This window comes from Nannospalax galili, unplaced genomic scaffold (genome assembly GCF_000622305.1).
Source record: "Nannospalax galili isolate Female #2095 unplaced genomic scaffold, S.galili_v1.0 scaffold540, whole genome shotgun sequence".
Lineage (NCBI taxonomy): Eukaryota > Metazoa > Chordata > Mammalia > Rodentia > Spalacidae > Nannospalax > Nannospalax galili.
The window spans coordinates 2309264-2322776 of record NW_008348613.1 but is presented as its reverse complement, the minus strand read 5'-3'; the positions used below and the strand labels follow the sequence as shown (position 1 = coordinate 2322776).

Below are 13513 nucleotides of genomic sequence, written 5' to 3'. Positions count from 1 at the left end.
TGTAATGCTAATTACTCTTGCCTTTACTTCTCCTTCACATCTCCTAGTCAAAGACAATTCAAAGACGTTCTTTTCCCCCTTAGAGCTAAGAATTACAGAGCTATGCAATTTGGAAATCTTTTAGATAGGCCCACTGATGGGTACCCCAATTGCCTCACCCTTTGTCCCTGTTCATCATGGAAGAAGCCAGAGTGGTCTGTGTCCCTATTCCCTATTGGCAAATTGGGTAACTCCTTCAGAGGATGGAGTGATAAGAATAGGAGGTAGGAATTGGCTAGGCAGTTAGGGTAAAAAGGCCCCAAAGAAATGTAGCCAGTTTCTTGGCTAAAAGTCAAAATGTCCTTGGTTCTGTTAGCAGCATACTCTCTTCCAAAGGCCAAAAAGATCAAAAGTATTTTGGAGCTTGTATCTAATCCTTAAATTATTTTAGGGTTACCACTTCAGAGGGGGTAATGTTGGAGGGGAGGGAGTGGGCATGGATTTCATCAAACACCTTATATGCATGTATGAAATTCTCAATAAAATTTTTGTAAAAATTTTAAAAAAGCTCAAAATAATACTATCAAGCTTAATTTTTTAGCACAATAAAAGGATTATATGCCACAAAAAAAGAAATACCTGCTCATCCACATTCATCACTGCTCTATTCACATTAGCCAAGAAATAGAAACAACCTAGATGCCCATCAACTATGGAATTTATAATAAAAGTATGGTACATTTACACAATGGAATATCATTCAGCTGTTAAAAAAAATAAAATCATGAAATTCATAGATAACTGGATGGAACTGGCAACAATCATCCTGAGTGGTCACGTGGACCCAGAAAGACAAAGATCACATGTTCACTCAAAAGAAGCAGTCCATTTTTAAAAATACTCTTTTTATTTTTTGAAACAGTTTTATCTTACTACATAGTCATAAGATTTTATCCTAGTCAAGATATGCATTACTTTATGTGGATTCTAGCATTGACTCTTTAGATTTGTATCTAACTTAGAGTACCTATAGAAGCCAGGAAACCAGAGGGGGCCACTGAGGGGAGAAAGCAAAAAGATTTTAAGGGAGGGAAATAATACAGGTGATAAGAAAAGGGAACGAATGATTAGGAAGCTTAAGTGGGGAGGGGGAAAGGGGTGAACAGCAAAGGAGATGGTGGGGGCATAACAACACTAAGAATATTTGAAAAACATCATATGGAAACTTACTGTTTTCATACACACGTTTGCATGCATGTGAGAGAGAGAGGAGAGAGAGATTAACTGGAGTTATTATGTATACATGTATGAAATTTTCAAAGAATTTTCAAAGATATGAATTATCTGCAAATCTCAGTTCTACATGAAAGAAGCAACAAGTCCTAAAGCCGTATCTATAAATTTATTCCAGTGGTAGCAGTTTTAAATGAAAGAACTCTTTTCCTTGTGAAAAAATTGTCACTATAACTAGTCATACCCAAAATGATTACTAGAATATGTCATAGGTCCCATAATATGTAGAGCAATCTCAAAATTGAAGTAAATTTAAAACTTACCATTTTTTCTGCCACTCAACCCCAATTCTAAGTAAACCAAACACTAGGAATCTGTATTTTTGAAGTATTTAGAATACCTCAACTAGAAATTTCCACAGAAGACCAAGTGTTACTGTGAAGATTAGTAAGTATGCATTTATTATGAAACCATAGTAATGGGGTCAGCTTTTGTTTTCCAGAGTTGCATAGAAGAGAATTTGAAATATGGTGGTTTATAAGAAGAAAATTCCTAGAAACATAGTCTCCAGGTGGGGGAGGGTGGAGGTTCATTTTTCAAAAGCATCACAGTCCTGTTTGGATAACATCTGGAGCCTAATTCAGCTTCCTTAAGACCATTACCACAGACTAATAGTACACATCATTAGACACTAACTTTAACAGCACAGTCCCAAGGAACATATGTGCTGTCTTCATGAGAGGTCTGAGGCCTAAAGCTAGAGCATACAGCGAAAAAAAGAAAGAAAAGAAAGAAAGAAAGAAAGAAAGAAAGAAAGAGAGAGAGAGAGAGAGAGAGGGAGGGAGGGAGGGAGGGAGGGAGGGAGGGAAAGAAAATGTGCGAAAGCCAGTGTACTTCTGAAATATTTTACTGAATATTAACACACATTAAAATCTTTCTCTGTGTTGTACACAACTCATAGCTTTTCCATCTTTCCAATGTTCTGTACTAGCTGTATTTTAAACAACTGAGATAACTAAACAGTTCTCATATTACTTACTAAAAATAAATCTAATCATAATGGTCTAATAAGATGTGATCTAAGTATTTACAAGTAGTGAGGCTTCCCACAAAGTTCTGGAATTTGGGGAAATAAAACTAAATGTCTACTAGACAAGAACAGAGATGCAAGTCACCTTAAAGACAATGGCTGCTATTTTATTAATTACATTACTATGTTTTAGTAAGTGTGTTTCTCAAAAGGGAAATTGGCCAATCAAATGCAAATAGAAAAAGGAACTCAGAGCGGCACTTTAGCATTGCTCTTCTGTGCTGAACAACTTCAGTTGTCAACTTGACACTCTTGGGTAGAGAAATCCTCAACCGAGGAATTTCATCCATTGGAATGGCTTGTGGTGATGTCTGTGGGGCATTTTTCTTGATTGCTGAGTGATGTGAGAAGGCTTAGTTCACTGTGGGCAGTGCCACCCCTGGGCAGGTTGAGCACAGGCAAAGAGAGCAAGTCAGTAAGCTTCATAGCTCCGTGGTCTATGCTCCAAGTTCCTGCCCTGAGTTCCTGCCTTGACTTTCCTTGATGATGGACTGTGAGCTGCAAGCCAAATAAACCCTTCACTCCCCAAGTTGGTTTTGGTCAGTGTTTTTATTAAAGTGATAGAAAGTACCTAGGACATCATCTAAGCACTTGTACACAGAAAAATCTGAGAAAAAAATGAAACCTACTGAAAAAACATTATTTATATTCAATTAAGCTAATATCCCTGTCCTAATTTATGCTCCATAAAGAACACCAAGACTTTACTTCCCATTTAGGTATTCCTATAAAGACAAGTTACTCAGATTTGAGAATCTAAGTTCTAAAGATTTTTATGCTTCTATTAAAAACTAATAGTTGACATTTGAAATAAGCTTTGGCTTTTCAAGTAATGACAACAAATATCTCCAGAAAATCAAGCTGGCTGGATTTTTCAATCTCTATTACAATTGAAGTTCTCAGTGAAAATTAGCAAATATACTTTATGAGCTTGGTTATTGTGAGTTCACCCATAACAAATGGATTAAATTTAACGAAAAAAAAAGGTGTGGAGCTGAGGGATTGATCTCAAGGTAATGAATGCCAATCTGTGAAAAATTTGAGTGATAGCTTGCCATCACTTCCACATGACAGAGATCAATTATACTATCATCCATGAATGACTTACTGGAACTTCTATAAGGTTTTCCATAATTGTTTAGAATTTTTCATGTATAAAGTACGAGGAAAAAATGGCCGTTAGAAATTCAAACAAAGGCAAATTAAAATACACTAGAAATTTCATTAATGATAATTATTTTTAAAGGTTATTTTCTAAAATATAACTGATATAGTTTGTCTCTGTTGAATGCATGTATTTGAAGTTCCAAAGCAATAATGAAATCTTTCAGAGAGACATATACATCGTTACATTTATGCCTTACTCAAGATAAACGTCAGATCGTTTTATCATCAAACTTCAATGCAGCCTCAGGCAGGCTAGGCTAGTGATCATGACATGAGATGAAACTTACCTATGATCCTGGTATAGACTTGCAAAGAACTGATATTTTATAATCTTTTCATATATTAAAAGTGTCATTTTGGCAAAAACTGAATGTTCTTTCTCATATGCTGACCCTAGCCTAAAATGTGTGTGTGTGTGTGTGTGTGTGTGTGTGTGTACGTGCACACACATGCATGCACACACACACACACACGGTATGAATGTGGACAACGCCCAAAACTAGAAAGGAGACCAAGAGAAAGTAATAAGTGATGGTGAAGGAGACCAAGATAGATTAAATAAGTGTTGATAAGCAACAGGTAACACAGGATGTGAAAACAGGAAAAGAGACTGTGAAGGAGACCACAAGTATGGCTCAGGGATAGCAGGGGTAGGGGAGGGGTAACGAAGATGAGGGAGGAGAATCTACTAAAGCACAGTGTTCAAAAATGCCATAATGGGAAGCTGGAGAGATAAGAGCACTGACTGCTCTTTCAGAGGATCCTGGTTCAATTCCCAGTACCCACATGGTGGACAACAACCTTCCCTTAACTCCAGTTCCAGGGGATCCAACACCTTCTTCTGACCTCCATGGGCACTGCACAACATGGGTACACTAACACACATACAGGCAGTAATACACTTAAAATAAAAATAATAAATAAGGACTGCAGAAGTGCTAGAAGGAATCGCAATTTCGGAGGCCTCTGACTCTTTCTTACTCTCTGAGCAGACACCAGTCCCTGCCTGCTCTGTGGCAGATTTGGGGTTGTCTTGTTCAGTTGCTTTTGCAAAAAAAAAAAAACAACTGTGGGAAAACTACTACCCACAAAACCAATAGCTTCATTGCCAACATCAGGACCCAAAGCCCTCCAGAACACTGACTGATGCCAGTACAGCTTAGCAGCACCAGTCATATTTTCTCCAGCCAGTCTTCCTCTCACAACAGTGTGATCGTGATGCTCTACTTGCCTTCAACCCAACTTTATATCATAGAAGCATGGAGCATCTCCTGCCACCCAGATGTTAGAGAGTACCTGTAGCTCTGCATTTACCCGGAGGCCACCAAAATCAAAGTCTAATTCTAGTCCACCAGTCTTGGCCAATTCAACATTGGGCTCTAGGTCCACAGCTGCCACTCTGTGGTCAGTTTCAACCTTCCTGCTGTCTTTCAGCTTGATGACTAACTTGCTCCCCACTGACTCCAGCTTATTACACAATTGCATTGGGCATCACCTTCACCCCTGTGTCCCAGAGACCTGATTCCTCCAAGGGGCGGGACCTGCCACAGAGAATGGACTGCAGAGGGCTTCTGGGATCCATCTTGGGACACTGTCGGTAGGCGTGGAGAAAAATATGGCCTCAGTGAGACGCCCCAGAGGGGGCATTTACCAACCTGGAACAAGACTGCTGGCCCAAGATGCATCGCTGTAAGTTAATGGAGACTATGGGTCATAACTGAAGCAATCTGGAATGGTGGCAGTCCACAGCACAGAGCCGGTTGCTGGGTGCCAGGCGTTAGTCTCTGTTTCTCCAACCCATCCCCAAGATATAAACTATAATAAATTCACATAAAAACATATTATATGATTTTTCTGATAGTGCAAGAGACCTGGAGAAAACTCTAGCAACACCCCCTCTCCTAAGACTTTCTCCATGGTCAAGTTGCTAGGTATTCAGGCAAAACCTTGCCCATATTTCCTTTCTCGAGGAAGAGTTGAATCACTTCGGTGCCCGAGGCTTGAGACTTTCTGCCAAGAGCACAACAGTCCTTCATGTCCCTGTGGAAGGGAAGGACTATGCCAAAGAGTCATATTCTACCTCAGGGACAAAGTAGTGGTGGGGATTGTGCTATGGAACATCTTCAACCAGATGTCAATTGCAAGAAAGATCATTAAGGATGGTGAGCAACATGAAGATCTCAATGAAGTAGCCAAACTCTTCAACACTCATGAAGATTGAAGCCCATGGTAGAATACACAAGTGCTTTTCCATCCCTGACAGTGGATGGGGTGAGTAAAAGAACAATTTTTTTATTCAGCATACTTTCTCTTTATGTAGAAGCAGAACTGAACAAGCCCTCTGTGAATATTTTCAAGCATATAGGTGAATTATTAATGCACATTATGAATTAAAAACTGATTATTAAAAAATAAGTTTTTAAATGCCATAATGGTATTTAATGCCTTCAATACCAATTTAAAGCTGTCGATTAAAAGTTACAAGTAAAGAAAGTGTCATTTTAGACCGGGTGCACTCATTTAATCCCTCTAGGGATTAAAGCACTCTGGAGGCAAAATCAAGTAGATTTCTGTGAGAATGAGGCCAACCTAGATGGTCTACCAAGTTCCAGGCCAGCTGTGGCTACATCATGAGACTCTGTCTCAAAAGAAAAAAAGAAAATGTGATTTGGAGCTAAGGGTGTACCTCAGTGGTAGAAAACTTGGCCTAGCATGCACAAGGCTGTAATTCAGTCCCCAGTCATTTTGAGTCCCTCATATTTTCCCTTTTTATTAATTTGTTTAGTACACAAAGTGACATGTTTCATTATGACATTTTCATACATATATTATTGTTTTCACTCACTATACCCCCCAACTACTCTCCTCAGCCCTTCCTCCTCTTTGCTCATAAATTTGTATGTAAAAACATATTTCAGAAAAATTAATAAAGATTTTATGCCACATACATTGGACTTGAATTTAAACATTTATGAGAACTTAGTTTGATCTTAAATTATATGAATTCCCAGTGTTAAGACTCATCTTCTCACCCTTTGCAACCTTTGTACGATTTGCTCTGTGGCTCTGTATCCTCTATATTCTAAAAAAGTTCACACCAATGATACAGCATGGCCACTTCAGGGATTAAGGCACATAGCCAGCTGGCACAAGGCTTGAACAGAAAAGAAGAGAGTGATAAAAGTTTAGCCAAAAGCCACAGAGATAGCAATTCTACTTTATTAATTGTATCTTTATTACCCATAGAAAATATATGTTTTCTTACTATATGGTAGAAACTAACTGAAATTTTCATAGTAGTCTTAAAGCATGGGGAAATTTTCCACAGTTAATCTTTATTCCTTTGTCCACTTCTACTCAAAAACTAAAAATAGGAATTTAATATAAGCTGCCTGAAAAGAGACTGAAACTAAATACAAGGCAATTTTCCTCATGTTCAAAATGTACCTCATATACCAAAGGAGAGTATTTTTTTTAATTGGGATGAAGGCTAAGAACATGAGTAAGAAAGACTTAGCAGAAAAAATGATCTGGCCTAGTGAGGCATAGAAGACTTGAGCAGGCAAAGAGAAAATAAAGTTTAACTAAAGTCAGGAACATAGCTCCACTAACTATATAAATTATTGGAAAATTTAGGAATTCAGTCAAATAAAAATCAGAGAGGAAAAAGCTAATCTTTTCTGATGAAGTTATGGTTTTGATCTTACATGTCCTTCAAAACTCCATGTGTTGGGGCCAGGGAAATGGCTCAGTAGATAAAGGCAATTGCTGCACAAGGCTAGCAACCCGAGTTTGGTCCCTGAAACCTACATGAAGGTAGAGAGAATTGACTCCACAAAGTTGTCCTTTCACCTCCACATGAATGTTGTGTGGCCATTCATGCACACCCTGCCCACATGCATACACACACCCTGCCCCCACACACATACTGAATGCACACATATACAATAAAGAAATAAAAAGTTCAAATGTTAAAGGCTTGGTCCCTAGCTTATGATACTACTGGAAGCTGGTAGACACATTAGGATGTGAAGCCTAGTACCAGGAAGTTAGGTGATTGGAGGCATGTCCTTAAAGAGCACATTTTGATCCTAGCCCCTTCCTCTCTTTTTGCTTCCTGTCTCCTATGAGATGAGCAGCTGAAAGACCAAAGTGATGGGACCAAACAAACATGGACTAAACATCTGAAACCATAAGCCAAAATAAATTTTTCCTCTTATTAAGTTGATTCTCCCAGATATTTTGTCAGAGCAATAGGTAGCTGAAAACACAAGTGATGTGGTGATATACCTGGGAAACTGAAGAAAATCAGCAAAATATTTACAATATGATCCATTAATCATTATTAACCCTAATGAAACACTAGGAAAATTTTGGCTTCCTGTTCCCACAATCTTGTATACTGCAGGTCTAGAAATTTTGGTTGCAGAGGTAGGAATGCTTCTGCCAAGGAGCACAACAAACATTCCATTAAAATGGAAGCTAAGACTTCCTGCCAGCCACTTTAGCTCCTGATGCCTTTCAATTGACTGGCTAAGAAAAAAATAACAATGTTAGGAGGGGTGATTGATCAGACAATCAAGGGGAAATTGCCCTGCTTCCCCACCATGGAAGCAAGGAACAAAACAGCTGGAAGGCAGAAGAGTCTTTAAGGTATCTCTTGATATCACCATGTCCTGTGATTAAGATCAATGATAAACTACAACAGTCCAATCTAGGTAGGACAATGGCTCAGACCCTCCAGGAATGAAGATATGGGTCAACCCTACAGATAAAGAACCAAGCAAGACTACCACCACCGCCCCCGCCCTGGGACTCTGACTGCTGAGGCACCCACTCATTTTCAAGGACTGAACAACCACTAGATTCTTAGACTCTCAGATGTGATTCAGCTGTTACTATTTTGAAGTAGACTGAATAACAAATCCTTTATATAAATTAATTTAATAAATGTCAGTAAATATATATATAAACTTCTATCAGTTCTGGTCCTCTAGAGAACCATGAATAATACAAATTGTGGTACCAAGTGCAAAGTGTTTCTGTGATGGAATTGACCATGTTGTTTCTTGGAAGGATTGTAGAAGTGTTTGCAATCTTAGACTGAAAAAGATATTGTGCATACAGAGCTTACTGAGCTATTACTGTGGCAGATTGGAACGTGGAAAATGGAGGCCTGGCTTTTGAAGTTTCAGAGAGAAGTTTGAGAGTCCCTCAAAGAATCTATTATGGCTGTCCTTATGATTATTTTGGATTAAGAATCTGTGGAAATGAAACCATCTGTGCTTTACTGAAACAATAGATGCTGGTTAGCTGAGACTAAATATCAGCTGTAGTTAACAATAGATCAACATCAATGAGGGAAAATATTTCCAGAAGTGTTTCCTCAGGATTAGCACATAGAAACTGTGGTCCAGGCTGCATCTCAGGCTGGCAGCCAAATTTGGTAGTAAGAGTCTTCCATGATACTGGTTTGGATGACATGAAAGGTGTGGGATAGAAGGGATTGTGGAGAGAACCTGAGGCTTAGTATCATGAGAGGCCATGAGAGACCATTGTGAAGGTACAGCATAGGTTGCAGTGGATAACCCCAGGGTCATGGAGGGAAATCTGAGACTTGGTACAGTGTGACAGGGTTGGAATCCCTGCAGAGAAGCCAGGAGAGCATTGGTGAAGATGCAGCCTTGGTCTCAGTGTAGACCCCAGTATATCGAAAATGCCAGGACCATGAGATGTCTACCAAGGACAGAAGCTGGTGTAGAGTGCAATGAGCCTGAGCCTAGAAACAAGTCAGTAAGCAGCATTCTCCTTGGTCTCTGCTCCACTTCCTGCTTCCAGATTCCTGCCTTGAGCTCCTACCCTATAGTGAACTGTAACCCATAAACCAAATAAACACCCTTGTGATGGTTTGAATGAGAATGTCTCCCATAGGCTCAAGTATTTTGACATTTAGTCCCCAGGTGGTGGCACTGTTTTGGGGGGTTTTGAAGGGTGTGGCCTTGCTGGAGGAAGAACACCACTGGGGGCAGGCTTTGAGAGTTCTTAAACCTTGCCAGATCAGTAGTCGTTCTCTGCTTCCTGTACTTGCTTGAAGATGTGAGTGCTCCTCTTTCTGTTCCTGCTCTGACTGTCACCTGGCCCCATGCCTCCCAGCCATGAAGGACTCTGATTCCTCTGGAACCCTAATCACAGATAAACTCAGCTTTTTATAAGTTCCCCTGGTCATAGTGTTTTATCACAGCAACAGAAAAATAACTAATACACCCTTCCCAAGCTGCTTTTGTTCAGTTTTATCATACCAACAGAGAAGTGAACTAAAAGAGCAGAATACAAAATCAATACACAAAGCAATAGCTTTAATATAGAAATTATAAGCAATTGACAGACAAAATAAGACCCACAAAACTACAAAGAAATGTACAAACCTATGTGTAAAAGCTATAAAATTTTGCCTAATACATAAAAATAAATAGGAAAAAGAACAGATATGTCATTCCATGAGATTATCAATTCTCCCAAAGTTTAATTACACTCTCAACAAGAATGGAAAAATACTGAGTTCTTACTTAGATCTACATATGTTGATCCTAAAGTCTTTTGTAAAAGTAAACAGAAAAGATTACCTGAAAAACTACAGCAGAAGAATAATGGAAATAGGTAGGAGTAGTACCTAGCTCATTAGATCGTAAAGATCTTACAGGCGCTAATATGTATCAAATATGAACAAACCAAGGGAACGAACTACAAAATATAGAAATATTAATTATGTATATACCAAAATTTCATATGCCATAAAAGTATATCAAGTGATAGGAGAAAATACTGTCTTAGTAAATGGTTTAAGAAAATTGGCTTACCATTTTGAAGAACAAAAAATTTGGATCAATACATCATACTATGTACAAAATAAACTCTGAATGAATCATGGGTCTAAATGGAAAATTTTTAAGCTCTTAAGTATTAAAAAAGAAATAACACTGATTACCTTTCAACCCAGGAGTAAAAAACCTTTTCTAACTATGACTTAAAATATTGAATCATGCCTGGCAAAGTGGTGCATGTCTTTAAATCCAGGAGAAGCAGAGGCAAGCAGATCTCTGTGAGATCAAGGCCAGCCTGGTCTACATAAAGATCTCCAGGCCAAATGTGGCTACAGAGTGACCCTGTCTCAAAATGATGAAAAAAAAATTGAGTCGTAAAATAGAACACTGATAAGATTAACTATATAAATAGGAAATAAATTTTCATGGCAAAATCTAAATATATGTATGTACATGTAAATGTACACTAGAACTAAAGGAGGAAATGGTCAAAAGTCTAACATATAACCAGAAAAAAAAATTCAAAGAAAAAGAAATGCTAATAAAAATGCTTAAACAAATTTTAAGATGATCTACATAGTTCAGGATAGAAAAACAAACAACACAGAGAGTTTTTTCACTACTCCAAAAGTTTGACCACTTGCTCCACTGCTAAGGCTAAAGGTAAACAGCACTCCCAAACACTTAGGGTTGAAAAATACAAAATAGTGTGATACCTAATGAGAATTTGGTAATATTTTTTTAATTTATTTATGTAATAACCATATAATAGTTTGGGTCCTGTCCCATTCCTTGTCTTGGGGCCCCAGACACCTGGGGAACCAATACTGCTTCCTGATCCTTTACATCCAGACAAACTTAGTACCTTTTCTGGGCTGCAGGAGCACTGCTTCTTGGCCTGGCCCCACCCTTACTTCAGTCTGCTTCCCTGGGCCTGTACCCCCACCAGCCTCTTTCTGGGACACGGGGACTGACCTGTCCTCTTCCTGATCCTTTGCATAGAGACCAACACAGCTTCTCAGTGAAGGCCCCAGGGCTCCTTGGGGCCTATTCTGCCCCATCTGCCTTTGCATTTCTGGGTGGCATGGCCACCAGCTGCTCTAGACCAGCATCTTTCCTGGGCCAGGCTCCCAGGCCAGTCCAACCCCCAAACTCCTAAGACCAAAATCATACCTGGAGGGATACAGACCTTAGGAGAAAGCCTGAAAACATCTGACCCTCATCTGAAATGGGCCTCTGTGGAACTACTGAAGACAAAAGCAATCCGACCACTCCAAAATAAAATCAAAAGAGAGAACCAGAAGCTCAGATGAACCAGGCTGTCATGCCAAAAAAGTAAACAACAAAGACACATAAAGTTAAAAAAAAGAAGCAGACCTAAACTTGAAGGCTTGAAACTACAAAAGAAATTCACATGTCGAAATCACAGAGAAAACATAATAACATGAAAAACCAAAATAACATATCCCCACCAAATATAAATAATCTTCCAGATGACTACAATGAGAACACCCTAGAGATAATGCAGAACTTGGAACTCAAAAGAACAATTATAAACATGATAAAAAGAATTCAGTGAACTTAAAGAACACACAAAAAGAAATCAAAGAATTAAAGGAAGATAGGGATAAACTTTTTAATGAATTCAGAAAAGAGTTGGAAATATTGAAGAATACTCAGGCTGAAATGAAGAAGGAAGTGAAACACTCAGTAAGCCAATTAGAAACGACAGGAGAAAGCCTCACCAATAGGATGAACGAAATGGAAAACAGAGTATCAAGATTGGAAGATAAAGTGGACGAACTGGACCACTCAAGCAAAGAGTATGAAAAATTTAAGAAATCACAAGAATGGAATATGCAGGACTTCTGTGACACCATAAAAATACCAAACATATGAATCATACGCATACAGGAAGGAGAAGAATCCCAAGAAAATGGCATGGACCAGATCTTCAACAGAATCATGGAAGAAAATTTCCCAAAATTAAGGAAAGACATGCCCATAGAAATACAAGAAGCATATAGAACACCAAACAGACAGGATCAGAAAAGAAACTCTCCATGGAACATCGTAGTAAAAACACTACATGTACAAAACAGAGACAATTCTGAAAGCTGCCAAAGAGAAACAACAAGTCACAGATAAAGGAAAACCCATTAGGCTTACAGCTGACTTTTCACTGCAAACTATAAAAGCCAGAAGAGCCTGGACCAAAGTACTCCCACTTTTAAATGACCACAGAGCCAACCCAGATTGCTATACCCAGCAAAAAATGTCTACTATAGTCGAAGGGGAAAGAAAAATCTTCCATGACATAAATAGGCTGAAGGAATTCATGTTCACAAAACCAGCCCTTCAGAGAGTTCTGGAAGCAATACAAAAAGCTGAAGAAAGGAATGACTATACACCTGAGACTGTGGAAAGAAATCCAGTGAAGGTATAACTGTGGAAAAGCACAGCTACATCAAAAATGTAAACAGAAAGAAAAATGACAGGATTCAATACTCAAATTATTAACTTTAAATATTAATGGACTGAACTCTGCAGTCAAAGACACAGATTTTGTGAATGGACTAAGAAACAAAAACCATCTTTTTGTTGTCTGCAAGAAACTAATCTCACCTTCAAGACACTATCTCAAAGTGAAAGGATGGAAAAAATATACCAAGCAAATGGCATTAAGAAAAAAGCAGGTGTAGCAATTCTAATATCTGACAAAATAGACTTTAAACTAAAACTAATCAGAAGAGAAAAACAGGGACACTTCATTTTGATCAAAGGAACAATGAATCAAGAAGACATTATAATCATGAACATATATATAACAAATTCTGTTGTACCCAACTTCATAAAAAAAATACTACAGGACATAAAGACACAGATTAATCCAAACTCATTAATAGTAGGGGACTTTAATACCCCACTGTCTCCATTAGATAGGTCAACATGGCAGAGAGTTAACAGAGAGATATCTGAATGAAAGAATTCTATATATCAAATGGACTTAACAGACGTCTACTGAGCATCCCACCCAGGCAGCAACGGACATACTTTCTACTCAGCACCCCATGGAACTTTCTCCAAAATCGACCATATAATGGGGCACCAAACAAACCTCGACAAATACAAAAAGACTGAAATAATTCCAAGCATTCTATCAGACAACAATGCAATAAAGCTTACAATCAACACCCAAAGAAGCCCTAATCACCACATGAAC

General features: G+C 38.5%; 1 pseudogene; it reads right to left on the bottom strand.

The window, feature by feature from the left end:
• LOC103744104 overlaps positions 1 to 11290 on the bottom strand; it is a 79975-nt pseudogene extending 68685 nt beyond the window's left edge.
• Positions 11291 to 13513: the final 2223 nt, after the last annotated feature.